At 42.1% G+C, this 13142-nt stretch overlaps 1 non-coding gene across 1 annotated transcript; it reads left to right on the forward strand.

Annotated features, from left to right (window-relative positions):
* The first annotated feature begins 417 nt into the window (after positions 1-417).
* LOC122663448 lies at positions 418-524 on the forward strand. The gene has a single exon (XR_006333120.1). It is a non-coding gene; the product is annotated as a small nucleolar RNA R71 (small nucleolar RNA).
* Positions 525-13142: the final 12618 nt, after the last annotated feature.

Raw genomic sequence — 13142 nt, forward strand, 5'->3', positions numbered from 1 at the left:
TATATGGGTTATTTTGGTAGAGAGCACTTACATTCTCAATACTGAAATTGCCCACCAAGGTGTTGGGGCATTCCTCAGAAAGGTGTCCAGGGGTTTGGCACCAACTGCATACTGATACATGGTTGACCTGATTAACTGGTAGACTCTTTAAGAACTATGGACTCCAACCGTTTTATGAGGCTGTCAAGTTTGGCCTCCTTGGCTAGCATACCCTCAATGAGATACCCCTTAGTGGTCCTTTCAGCCTCTTGGGAAGATTCCCATTCCCTAGTCTTATCAGCCAAGTTGGTTAAGAATGTCCATGCATCCTTCTCCTTAGAAAAAGAAGTAAAGCCTGCTGGACACATGGACTCTACAAGTTGCTTGGTCTGATAATCAATACCCTCAAAAATAATTTGGCATAGCTGCCACAAGTCAAAACCATGGTGAGGGCATTCTAAGAGGAGGCCCTTGAATCTTTCCATGAATTTAGAAAAGGACTCATGTGGTTTCTGCCTGAACTGGAGGATGTCACTTTTAAGCTTATTGGTCTTGTGAAGAGGGAAGAATTTTCTCAAAAAGACAATGGTGAACTCATCCCATGTATTAATGGTGTTTGTTGGCAGTCCATAGAGCCACTTCTTGGCCTGGTCTTTCAAGGCAAAGAGTATAAACCTAAGCCTAACTGCATCATCAGTCAAATTCTGGACCTTAATTAGAACACAGACCTCCTCAAATTCCCTAAGGAAGAGATATGCATCCTCATTAGTCATCCCATGGAAATGGAGTAGCATGCTGATGAAGTTATTCTTGAGTTCATGGTTATTCCCTGTAACAACAGGCAGACTAATGCATGAGGGCTGTGCAGCCCTAGTGGGGTAAAACTTATCCTTAAGAGTCTTGGGTTGTTGGTCACCCATGGTCAAAGGTGGTAGAGAAGGTGGTCTTCTAATAAGACGATTACTTGAATCACGAGTCCACACCTTAGCCACCTAAACAGATATGAGGTCTCCTTTAGAAAAATTAAAGAAAAATAAAACACTTAAAAAAAAAAAAAAAAAAAACAAGAGGGAGCCCAAGGTAGATAGTGCATCTCCATCCCTCAAAAAGTGAAACAATGATTCAAAAGCTGTAAGGATGCCATATAGGTTGACAGCAAGGGAACCGTATAGTCTTCTATAGTCACCTACGTGCGACTCTAATATGGATTCTAATGTCGAATGGATGTCTACTATACGTTTATGTTTCCAACACTCTCACTATGTCGCTTTCCTGTTATCAAGAGTGGTCACCTCCAAAGATAAGTCACATGTCAATCCACCCAACCAAGTCAAGATGTAGCGCCATAGGTAACTTAATCCTATGAGGGACACCAAAAGATGGAGGGTTGAAGCATATGAAGGAATTTAGAGTGGGCGCATACTATTTGAAACAGAAGAGAAACAAGAAGAGGTTTTCAAAAACTGATTTTTTTTTTTTTTAAAAAAAAGAAGAGAAAATAATAAACTTAAACACTTCGAACTACTTAAAAATCAGACAAATAAAATGACCAAGAATCTCCCCAGCAACGGCGCCAAAAACTTGTTTGAGTTAAAATAAAACCGCAAGCGTACGGGTCAATCGTAGCTATGGGTCGAACACGAGGAGATATACGTCACTCTATTTAACTAACTTAAAAGTAATGCAAAGTGAACCAAATTAAAGTGTTAAATTAAACTAATTAAACTAAGAAAAATCAATGCATCCTAACTCATAAGCATCTAACAAAATTAAGGGATTAAATCGGCATCCTAACACATGAGCATCTAACCTATCAAACTAAAGCGAATTGAAAGGAATAAAAATACAGCCACACATACTAACCACATAAAAAGAAATAAGGGAATAAAAATGCATCCATAAACCACAATCATATAAAATTAAAATGAAAGAAATAGAGGGGGAAGAAGAAGAAGAAGATAGAGAGAGATAGAGGAGATGGAGAATGAGATTGAGAGTTTAGATAGTAAAACCTGGATGTGCTTGTATGAATGTACTTGAAAAGCTTGAATACTTGCATAAACTTACCATGACCTTCTCTTCTAAATCTTCAAGTCTTGTCATCAACTTAAGAACTTAGACTAGAAAGCTTAAAACCTAAACTAGAATTAAGAAATTACAACCCAATTGAAGACTTAAATTGAAATTAAAGCATAAACAAAACCTATTATAACCATTAACTAAAAATCATAAAAGCAAACTAGAACTTAGAAAAGCCAAAAATCACAAATTAGAAGGAGAAGAAGAGAAGAAATTTTACTAAGTGAATGAACAATTTTTTACAAGAGAGGGAGGGGGTATTTATAGGGGGAAGAGAGGAGAAGACAGAAGAGGGAAGTGTATTCTCTTCTCCTTCCTCTTTTACAATGCCTTGAATCCCAAGAAAAAAAGAAAAAATAGAAAGAGGGAGAGAATAGAATATTGGTTACATAAACTTTCTATTTCTAGAAAAGTAAATTTCTAATTCTGACTTGTGCTTCCTTTTCTTTGTAGATATCTTCTCCAAGCAATAAAATCAAAGCATCTTTGATTTTTCAACCTTCCATAGATGAGAAAATATCTTTCAAAATAAATCTGTCTCAAGTGAAGTTCCAGGAGTGCCCTTGAAAAGTTGGAGGGGAGAGAGAGAGAGTGATGACTAGGATTCCACTCATAATTAATGAAATACCAAATCTGTCTTTCAAAAAACTTGGAGCATGGGGTGGTTATATAGGCCTCACCATTGTGTTCCTTGTGAAAAATCACTCAAAATAGACCCAAATTTCGTCCAATTTGGAGTTCGGGAGCCCAAGATATCTTAAGTTGAAGTTGGACTGTCCAGAGCCCTCCAAATGGAATCTCTCAGCTAGCAGAAAAACTTCTCAAAATTGAGGTAAAGTCCCTAGAATCCGAACTTCCGCTTTATTTTATCCCAAGCCGACTGTCAATAATTATAAATAAACCCCTGCAGACCATTTTCGAGCGTCGTTACGAAAACGACCATAACTTCTTCGTTTCAACTCGGAATCAAGTGTCGTTTGAACCGTTACAAATCTAACTCGATGGGCTATGCATCCATACTATTAACACCTCTAAAAAACTTAAAAACATCTCCTTAGCATCATCTCCGTTTTCTCAATAATTCACCTAAACCCTGAAAAGCACAAGAAAGCACCGAATAACTCTGTCCAATGTGGTAAAATGTATGCTTTATGCCCTAAGATTTCACACATAAATGTGCTCATCACTTGGGAAGCATCGATAGGTGAATCATGGCTATATGCCAAATAAAGTTTATCCTCGAATTACATGTCGAGAAGCACCGGAAAGGTGAATTTTATATTAAGTCGGTTATCTCACAAGTTCAATCACAGAGGGCCGGTCGGACTGTCCAAGGATTAGTGCGCTTGAGCTGACTAGTCCTCTCCAACAACTCAATGGGTATATCGCGTGAAAGGGTAACCAAGCCCACACCAGGGATACATGTATTGGGGATTGTAGTAGCACTAACCTGCTTTAGTTGTATTATTAGGTGGCTAATAATTAATCTGGACTTGCATATCATGTAGGATCATATGGAATGTTGTTACATATGCATGCATAATGATATGTTTTACTCACGGGCTCAGTGGGGCTCACACTCTATTATATATGCTTTCTATTAAATGATTCTGCAGGTGGATGCCGCTGTGGCATGGAGGCTCATTACGAGGATGAGAGCCCTTGTGATTATGATGATATTGGTGTGGACCCCGACGGAGGTTGTACTGATGATGCAAGCGTTCTCAGTGGTTATTGATGAAGACCAGTGAGGGGCGCTTTTGATGCTTTTTGTTTTGGGGACTCCTTTTTATTTTTTTATAGGAGTTTATCCTCGTTCCTGTTTCTTGTTTAGTTTCGTCTTTTCTTTTGGGGTTGAGTTATCTCGCCCTATATATATAAATGTACTTTTATTTTTGCTTATGTATTAGTCAGCTTTCACTTTTCAGTTTGTGGGTTGTATTGGGGAATGGAACAATCATATATATGTATATCACAAATATTTCCCGTATCGCTACGCTTTCTCTCTCTTTTTATAATTGTAGATTATCTGCAGCACTCTGATCTTACTTGTGGTAATATTATGGAAGTGTGTGTCCATGAATGTATTAACTGCTTCTAGATCCATGGGATTTGGCAGATTGTCATTTTGCAATTCGGGTCACCTACTTAATCCTCCCAGGGGGTGGTTTGGGGTGTGACAAAGCTTGGTATCAGAGCGTGAGACTCTTCTTACATTCATGGGATGCAGAATAGGAATAATAAGCTACCAATAGTAAAACATGTCTTAAGTAAAAGCTACAGGGGAGGTAGATGTAATTAAAAGATAAGATGCACAATTACATTAATATGAAGATAATTGTGGCTGAGCCACTACAAGAAGTTTGATTGAAAGTACTACTTTCAATTTACATAAGTTGACCAAAAAAAAAAAAAAGTACATACACTACAAACAAAAGAAAATACATAAACTATATAAAAAAAAAAAGATAAGACAAAGAGTCACAACTACATCATGTCAGGTCAAAATAAATAGAAATTGGCTGGGATGCTACTCTGTCGGAGACAAGTCACTCGGTGGAGGCTGAAACTGGCGTGAGTCAACACAATAGAATGTGTCCCAAAAGTCCAGGCGTCGCCCTACAGATCCCACTCTGCTCTCAAGGGACGAGAAGCCTCGATCCATCCTGGTAGACAACTCGGTGAGCTGGGGTGCTGAGGCCCTGAAACTAAGACATCATCTAAGACCACTCAAAGGACTCTGGCACCTGTGAGCTGGTGGCACCGATCGCCTCATATGGGGGGAAATCAGTGAACTGTGCTCCAACTCCCTAGAAGTCACCCTCCTCTCCTTGCACATCTCCCTGTATCTCTCCCTGCTCATCACCCTGCTCCATCTGATCTCCCTCCTCAGGATCACTCCCTGGCTCCCCTGGCACCTTCATCTTCAGGATCGAGGTCTTGTTAATGGGCCTAGACCTGTCTCTCTCCATATACTCACCGCCCAAGGGAACCTCAAAGTGTCTGAAGACCAAAGTTAGGAACTTCCCATATGGAAGGTTCCCATCAGAATGGTTTTGGGCGTGATACAACATAGCCTGAAGTAGTAGTTATGGGAGGTTTATAACTGGACCCCCTTGCCCGCTCCCAGTTGACAGTAGGTAATGTAGGCTCTCAACATAGAACTACTGCCTCTGTTCTCGCCCTTCGAGTAGATGTTATATGAGACACATCTATTAATGATCCGAGCACTAGGCTTATAGGAAGCCTCGGACCTAGGAGTATTCTCTAAACCGGTCAGTGCTTTGAAGACCCTCCTCCTAGTCTCCAAAGAGAACATATCTGAAATATCAATCCTGGGCTTATAATAGCGCCTCTCGCCTGTGTTAGGCAGCCCTAGGATCCCTGCTAAGGTGGCAGTGGTAAGTCTGATGTCCACTCCCTTAACCCTACTCTCTAACCCGAATTCTTGTGCCCCAGATGGCACTAGGTTACAGTAAAAATAACGAACCAAGTTGGGGTAACATGGCTCGGTGGGTGATAACATAGAGGCCCAACCTAGAATGTTGAACCTAGTAAATAGGTTGTATTGATGGAAGTCGTCCACCTGTACCATCCTCCCATTCACAATCTTTAGGGACCTAAATTTGTCCCAATCCCTAGAGTGCTCATACCTAGAGAATAGGAACCGATCAAACTCTGGCTCCTCTGATGATGAATCCTCTCTCGGTGAGGTAGGTGGCACTGAGGAAGATGAGGAATGCTCGCTCTAGGACCGTAGCCTCTTGCGTGCTATGGATTTCCTCGTCGTTCTGTGGCTAGTAGACATTGGGCTGCAAAAAGGGAAGAGAAGAAATAGTTAGGGCAAGAGAAATTGATAAAACCCTAGACAAAATAAGGAAAACAAGGAAAATGACCTAAAGTAAGGAAAAGGTTAAAGAATCTTACCTAAGAGTGCGTAGAATCGTGGGAGACCCGTGAAAATGGAAGGAAACGGTGTGGGAGAGGTCATACTAGGCACCAAAGCTTTGCCCTAGGTGTTTAGGAAGCTTTAGAAAAGAAATGAGATGAAATGGACCCTCTCAGACTGTTATAGCTGGGCCCCGATTCTCTAGGCGATAGCACTGGGCGATGCATCTAACGCCCAGAGACATCGCCCAGTGAATAGAATTTTACTGTTTTTGCATAAGATTTCATGAATTTGTGGGTTTTACCGAGAAATGACCTAACAAACATAAAAAAAAATATGAATTTTACAAATATATGGGTATAAATAAAACAATGGAAAAAAATATATTTAATTAATATTACACCTATGACTAGAAAAAGTAGTGTTGGGGGCTGTCATGGTAAAGTTGATGCATAGAGAATTTAAGGAGTTTCTTTCCTTGTTTAGGATAACCGGTAGTAAATAAATATGCCTATAGTTATATGTATGTAGTGTGTACATAAATAATTACTGTTATGTGCCTAGTACTATGCGTGTATGAACTAAGTGGATTGATGCTATGCAAACTTGAACATAGATATCTAGGTATGTTGTAATATGTATTTATTAGATCTAAGGAAACATAGATTTCACCTTACCCCCAACCTAGGTCAACCAAGAATAGGATCCGATAGGTTGTCCAGTCAAGTTGAACCCTATAGATGCTAAGATGCCTCAAGCCAACCTATTTGTTCCTCCTGCTCGTGATTACTTAAATTCCTATAACCATGTACTTAATTCTTTTAATTAAGTATTTATAGTGACTTGATGCCTAGAACCTCTTCATGACAGGACCTTGCTACCTTATTCAAGCCTGGAGACCCCAGCAACATGATCTGTATTAGGCAACTAAGGAGAAGGCTGATTAGGATACAAGAGATATTGTCTCGTGTAGAGAACCGCTTGGTTTTCTTCTTGGGACTTGCAGCAAATAGTGGACCGGAGGACCGAGTTATTTACTTATCTTTGGCTAACAAAGTTAGGAGTGACATAGAACACCTGCACGTACTAAAATTTATGCTTGGGAAGAGGCTGGAACCACTTGCCTGTTAGACTCAGGTACATAATTAAAAGATTTTTGTTAAAAATTTAAAGTTATTATTTAGTGTCATGCATAGCGAAACATCGCATAAAATACCTAAAGGATAAGAGCACAAGTAAAAGAAACACTTCATAATAAAAAAAATTTATATATATATATATACATAACAATACACCTTGTTGGGATGACAACATAAATTCACTGGAACTGTGGAATGGGTATGTACATGTCTTAGTTAGGAATTTTTCTTTTCTGTTGACCTCAAAAAGGAGTGTTGGATTATTGAACATGTTGCTCTTTTTAGAAAAGCAACCATGGTCAACACAAGAAGTTCTCGAGGTGGTCGTAAAGGAAAACACCCTCATGTTATACCGGAGGTTGAACTGCCAAATGGAACCGAGGCCATAAGTTCTGAAGCATCAGCTGCTTCATCAGGGGCACCAACGGCTGCTCAAGCCACTGCTGCGGCACCTTAGCCGGGTATAGCAGTCGGTGAGGTAACTGCATTCTTGACTACTATAATGCGGACCATGCAACAACAACAGGAACTTCTGGGCCAAATGTCTATGCAATTTACGACCTTGATGCATGAGTGCGTAGCACCATCTCCACCACCCAACCGGCCCGTACTTTTCCCACCACCTGTGCCTCAACACTTGGCGGAACACTCTACCGCTAAGGTAATGGAGATATTCAAGAAACTCCAACCACTTGTGTTTTCCAAGTTCAATTTCTAGGCAATACAGCCGGAACAATGGATTAGCGCCTTAAAGAAGGCATTTGACGTGCTCGAGTGTTCGGATGCACAAAAGCTGATATGTGTTGGTTATCAGCTACAGAATACGACTGAAGCCTGGTGGAAGGCTACTAAGCCAAATCTTGAAACCACTCCTCCGAATCCCACGTGGGAGCAGTTGAAAAAAGTCTTTTTCAAGAACTACTTCCTGAAGAGTTTTAGGGACAGGAAAGAAGCTGAGTTCTCTGCACTGGTACAAGGAACCAAGTCAGTGCTGGACTATCAACAATGATTTGAAGATCTGTTCCATTTTGCTCCAGAGCACCTGAAAGGGGAAGTCAGTAAGACGAAGAAGTTCGAGAAGGGACTTAAACCTGAGATCGGGTCAATTCTATCAATAATGGACATTTGGGATTATGCTTAGATGGTTGATAAGGCGAAGACCATGGAGGATAGATTGAAGGACAAAGAAAAAGAAAAGGCCACGATGTCGCCCGGGTTGGGCAAAAGGCCAAAAAATTTTTAGACTTTTGGATGGCCAAACAAGGTTTTTCGAGGAACATGTTCAAGTCCCAATCCGACTCCGTTCCGTAAGCCGAACGTGGGTCAGAATCCTTTCCACCACACTTTCAATCGACCTACTCAACCGGCTACGAGTCAAGCGACAACAACAGCTTCGCTAACCCGACCACCCACAAGCTAAGTGAGCCAAGCCTCAACACCAGCTGTCCCACCTTATAAGTGTTTCATGTGCAACAAAGAAGGTCACATGGCCAAAGAATACAGACAGCGTGGGTACAACAATAACTTGCCAAGTCAGTCCTATGCTAGACCTTTTCAGCCACGGGACAATCGGACGCGAGGAAAGGTGTTTGCATTAACTAATGAAGAAGCTGAGGGTATTGACAAGTAAGTCCACTGAACACTACAATGTTATAAAAATAACTAGTCTATGTGTGTGGTCTAAACTATATACGAACCCTAGGTACCCTGAGTGTCTCAACCATTCCTGCACGAGTGTTTTTCGACTCGGGCGCATCCCACTCTTTTGTTTCTACCACCTTTGCGAGTAGGATGAAGGATCAACCGAGAGACATCGGGCACGACTTAGTGGTTAGCACACCAACGGGTAGTGTCGTGAGCTTGAAGGAAGTCTATGACCCCTGTCAGGTAGAAATTTATGGGAGAAACTTGACCGCACGATTAATAAAGTTCGATATGAAGGACTTTGACGTGATATTAAGCATGGATTGGTTATCCGCCTACGGAGCAAATGTTATGTGTGCGGAGAAAAAAATAGTATTCAAATTGAAGGATGGGTCCGATTTCACCTATCAGAGTGAACCAGTGAGGAAGCCCAAAAGGATAACCATATCCACCCTCCAGGCGCGAAGGTTGCTGGATGAAGGATGTCAAGGCTTTTTGGCCACTGTGATGGACACTGAGGCAAAGATAAATCCCTTGGAGGAACTTGACGTCGTCATAGAATTTCCTGATGTTTTTCCAAAAGATCTGACCCAGCTACCGCCTGATCGTGAGATAGAGTTCGTAATTGATCTAATTCCTGGTGCAGCACTGGTATCCAAGGCACCATACCGCATGGCACCTATCGAATTAAAGGAATTACAGGTCCAGTTACAAGACCTATTGAAGAAAGGTTCTATACAACCCAACATGTCTCCCTGGGGAGCACCCATGCTATTTATGAAGAAGAAGCATGGTAGCATACGACTGTGTATTGACTACCGTGAGCTGAATAAGCTGACCATCAAGAATCGATACCCGTTGTCGCGCATTGACGACCTATTTGACCAACTACAAGGAGCAAGAGTCTTCTCCAAGATTGATCTTAGGTCCGGATACCATCAGTTGAAGCTCAAGAGCGGTGATATTCATAAAATGGCGTTTAGAACTCGATACAGACATTATGAGTTCCTAGTCTTATCGTTCGGGTTCACTATCGCCCCGGCAGCGTTCATGGACATGATGAATAGAGTATTCCATGATGTGTTGGACAAGTTCGTCATTATATTTATTGACGACATTCTGGTATACTCCAAGAGTGAAGAAGAGCACGTTCGGCACCTTACTTTTGTGTTACCGCGGTTGCGGGAGCACTAACTTTATGTCAAGTTTAGCAAATGTGAATTTTGGCTTCACCAAATTGGATTCCTGGGGCACATCGTCACCAAAGATGGCATTAAAGTGGACCCAGACAAGATAAAATAGGTTCTCGAGTGGGAGACTCCGAAGAGTGCCACTGAGATCCAAAGTTTCTTAGGATTGACTAGATATTACTGCCGATTTATTGAAAATTTCTCTTGCATTTTGGCACCTATGACAAAGCTAATAAAGAAGGGCACCAAGTTTGAATGGAATGAAGCATGCAAGAAAAGCTTTCAAGAATTAAGGAACCGGTTGGTGACGGCTCCAATTTTGACCATTCTAGATTGCACTGGAGGAATGTGGTATATACTGACGCATCCAGAACGGGATTGGGTGGCATCTTAATGCAGAAGGGTAAAGTGGTCACCTATGCCTCAAGACAATTGAAGGAACACGAAAAGAACTACCCCACTCATGACTTAGAATTGGCGGCAATAGTTTTCGCGTTAAAGATATGGTTACATTACCTATACGGTGAACAGAGTGAAATCTTCAGTGATCACAAAAGTCTGAAGTATTTCTTCACCCAGAAGGAACTGAATATGAGACAGAGACGGTGGTTAGAACTGGTGAAGGATTATGACTGTGAGATCCAGTACCACCTTGGCAAGGCCAACGTTGTAGCGGATGCGTTAAGCAAAAAATCTCAGACTGCATCCCTCACTTCCTTGATTGTAAGCGAGCAGTTGATAGAAGAAGCTCGAAAGTTTGATCTGGAACTTGTGATAGAAGGGACGGCTATATAATTAGCAGCTATGGATTTGTAGCCGTCGATACAAGAGGAAGTAATTGCGAAACAACCATTGGACCCCGAGTTAGCCAAGATAATCTGGGAAGTACAGCAAGGAGTCCATAAGGACCCAGATTTTTCATTGGCCCAAGATGAGGCATTGAAGTTTCAAGATAGGTTATGCGTGCCTGTTGATTATGATATCCAAGATCGAATCCTTAAAGAGGCGCACAACTCACCCTATTCAATCCACCCCGGAAGCACGAAGATGTACAAGGATCTGAAGAAGTACTATTGGTGGATCGGAATGGAGACCATAGCGATATATGTGTCTAAATGCCTCACCCGCCAACAAATTAAATCAGAGAGACACCGACCGTATGGATTGTTGCAGCCACTCCCTATACCTAAATGGAAGTGGCAAAGGATCATCATGGTTTTGTGACAAATCTGCCCAACACCAGGAAGGGAATAAATGCAATTTGGGTGATTGTAGACGGACTGACAAGGGCAGCTCCATTTCAGACCAATCAAAATAAGTTACTCAATGGAGAAGCTTGCCCAACTGTACATAAAAAATATAGTCCGCTTACACGGCGTGCCTATCAGTATTGTATCTGATAGAGATCCTCGATTTACCTCAAGGTTTTGGAGGAGTTTACAAAAGGCACTGGGATCTCAACTAAATCTTAGCACGGCCTTCCATCCGCAGATGAATGGACAATCCAAAAGAACTATCCAGACTCTGGAAGACATGCTCAGAGCCTGTGTCTTGAAAATGAATGACAGTTGGGATGCCCACATACCCTTGGTGGAATTTGCATACAACAATAGTCACCACTCCACCATTGGCATGGCACCATTTGAAGCTCTCTATGGTCGGAAGTGCTGGACCCCATTATATTAGGACGAGGTTGGAGAACGAAAGTATCTAGGGCCAGAGATGATACAAGCAACCTGTGACAAGGTGGATATCATTAGGGAGAAAATCAAAGCGGCCCAATCAAGGTAGAAGAGTTATGCCGATAATCAAAGGAAGGACATTGAATTTAATGTCGGAGAAAAAGTATTCCTCCGGCGATCTCCAACAAAGGGATTGCTATATTTCAACAAGAAGGGCAAGCTGAGCCCAAGATTCATTGGTCTATATGAGATTCTCAACAAAGTGGGACCCGTAGCATACCGACTAGCATTACCACCATCACTGCTAGGCATCCACGATGTTTTCCATGTGTCGATGCTAAGGAAATACATCAACAATCCGACACATGTACTCTCAACTGAACCTGAGTAGTTGGACGTGGATATGATCTATGAAGAACAACCTACGGAGATATTGGATAAAAAGGAACATAACCTCCGTAACCGCACGGTCGCCTTTGTAAAAGTTCGATGGGGAACAATCCCATAGAAGAGGCTTCGTGGGAACATGAAGATGAAATGAAGGAAAAGTATCCCAACTCTTTGAACTACAAGGTAAGCAAATTTCAGGGACGAAATTTTTGTAAGGTGGGGACAAATGTCAAACCCTGCCCCTGACTAGCTGGAATTTTGGATTGAAGGACAGGAACCCCTGACATGGCATCCAAGCACACTGTGGAGTATCACCCCAGTGATTGAATTTAATGGAGAACCCCCAAGGATGTCCTCCTACATACCTGTCAGAAGATGGATTGCTGATCCTTGTAGTTGCACTGCCCACAGCATAGCCTACTGCTTGGACTCCAGGTACTCTCTCTCCTCTCCATGAATGTGGGTCCCACACCTGAAAATAGGTGCAAAAGGCCCTGAGTGACATGTGGGTGCAAGGCCCTAAGCCTGGGTCAAACCCCTGTGCAAGCCCAAAGAGAATCAGCCTTGCTGAAATCCCTGGGCGATGCAGACATCACCTAGAGACATTGCCCAGAGTGGAAAAATGTTATATTTTAATGATCAGATGTGTGGAGACCACCCATATTGGACATGGGCACCCTCCATAGGTTGAGGGGAGTCTGGGGGACCACATTATACCCTGGACCCCTGTGGACCCCACCTGAATACCCAGAATGACAGAGAATCAGGTTAAAAACACATTCTCAAAAGGGGCTTAAACAACCAAGCAGGCCTCAGTGTGAGGCTGGCCCATAAATAAGGGGCCTTAGGCTCATTTTAGAACCCTTGGCACTATTGAAACCGTGGAGGGTAGGAGAAGAAAGAAAAGAGAGAAAAGAGAAGGAGAAGAAGAAGGAAAGAGAAGGAGAAGAAGGAGGAGGTCTCACCTTGGCTCAAATCTGTTACCAGACCCGCTACAAGGTATAAGGACCATGTTTCTTATACTGCTATGCTGCTGTTCTCTATTCATTTTCATACATCTCTGTGTTCTTGAGGTCTTTCTGGCTATTGGCAGCCTAGAACAGCTGGGGGCTGCCATAGATCATCTCAGATCCAACATGCAAGCATGATG

The sequence above is a fragment of the Telopea speciosissima genome, chromosome 5 (genome assembly GCF_018873765.1).
Source record: "Telopea speciosissima isolate NSW1024214 ecotype Mountain lineage chromosome 5, Tspe_v1, whole genome shotgun sequence".
Lineage (NCBI taxonomy): Eukaryota > Viridiplantae > Streptophyta > Magnoliopsida > Proteales > Proteaceae > Telopea > Telopea speciosissima.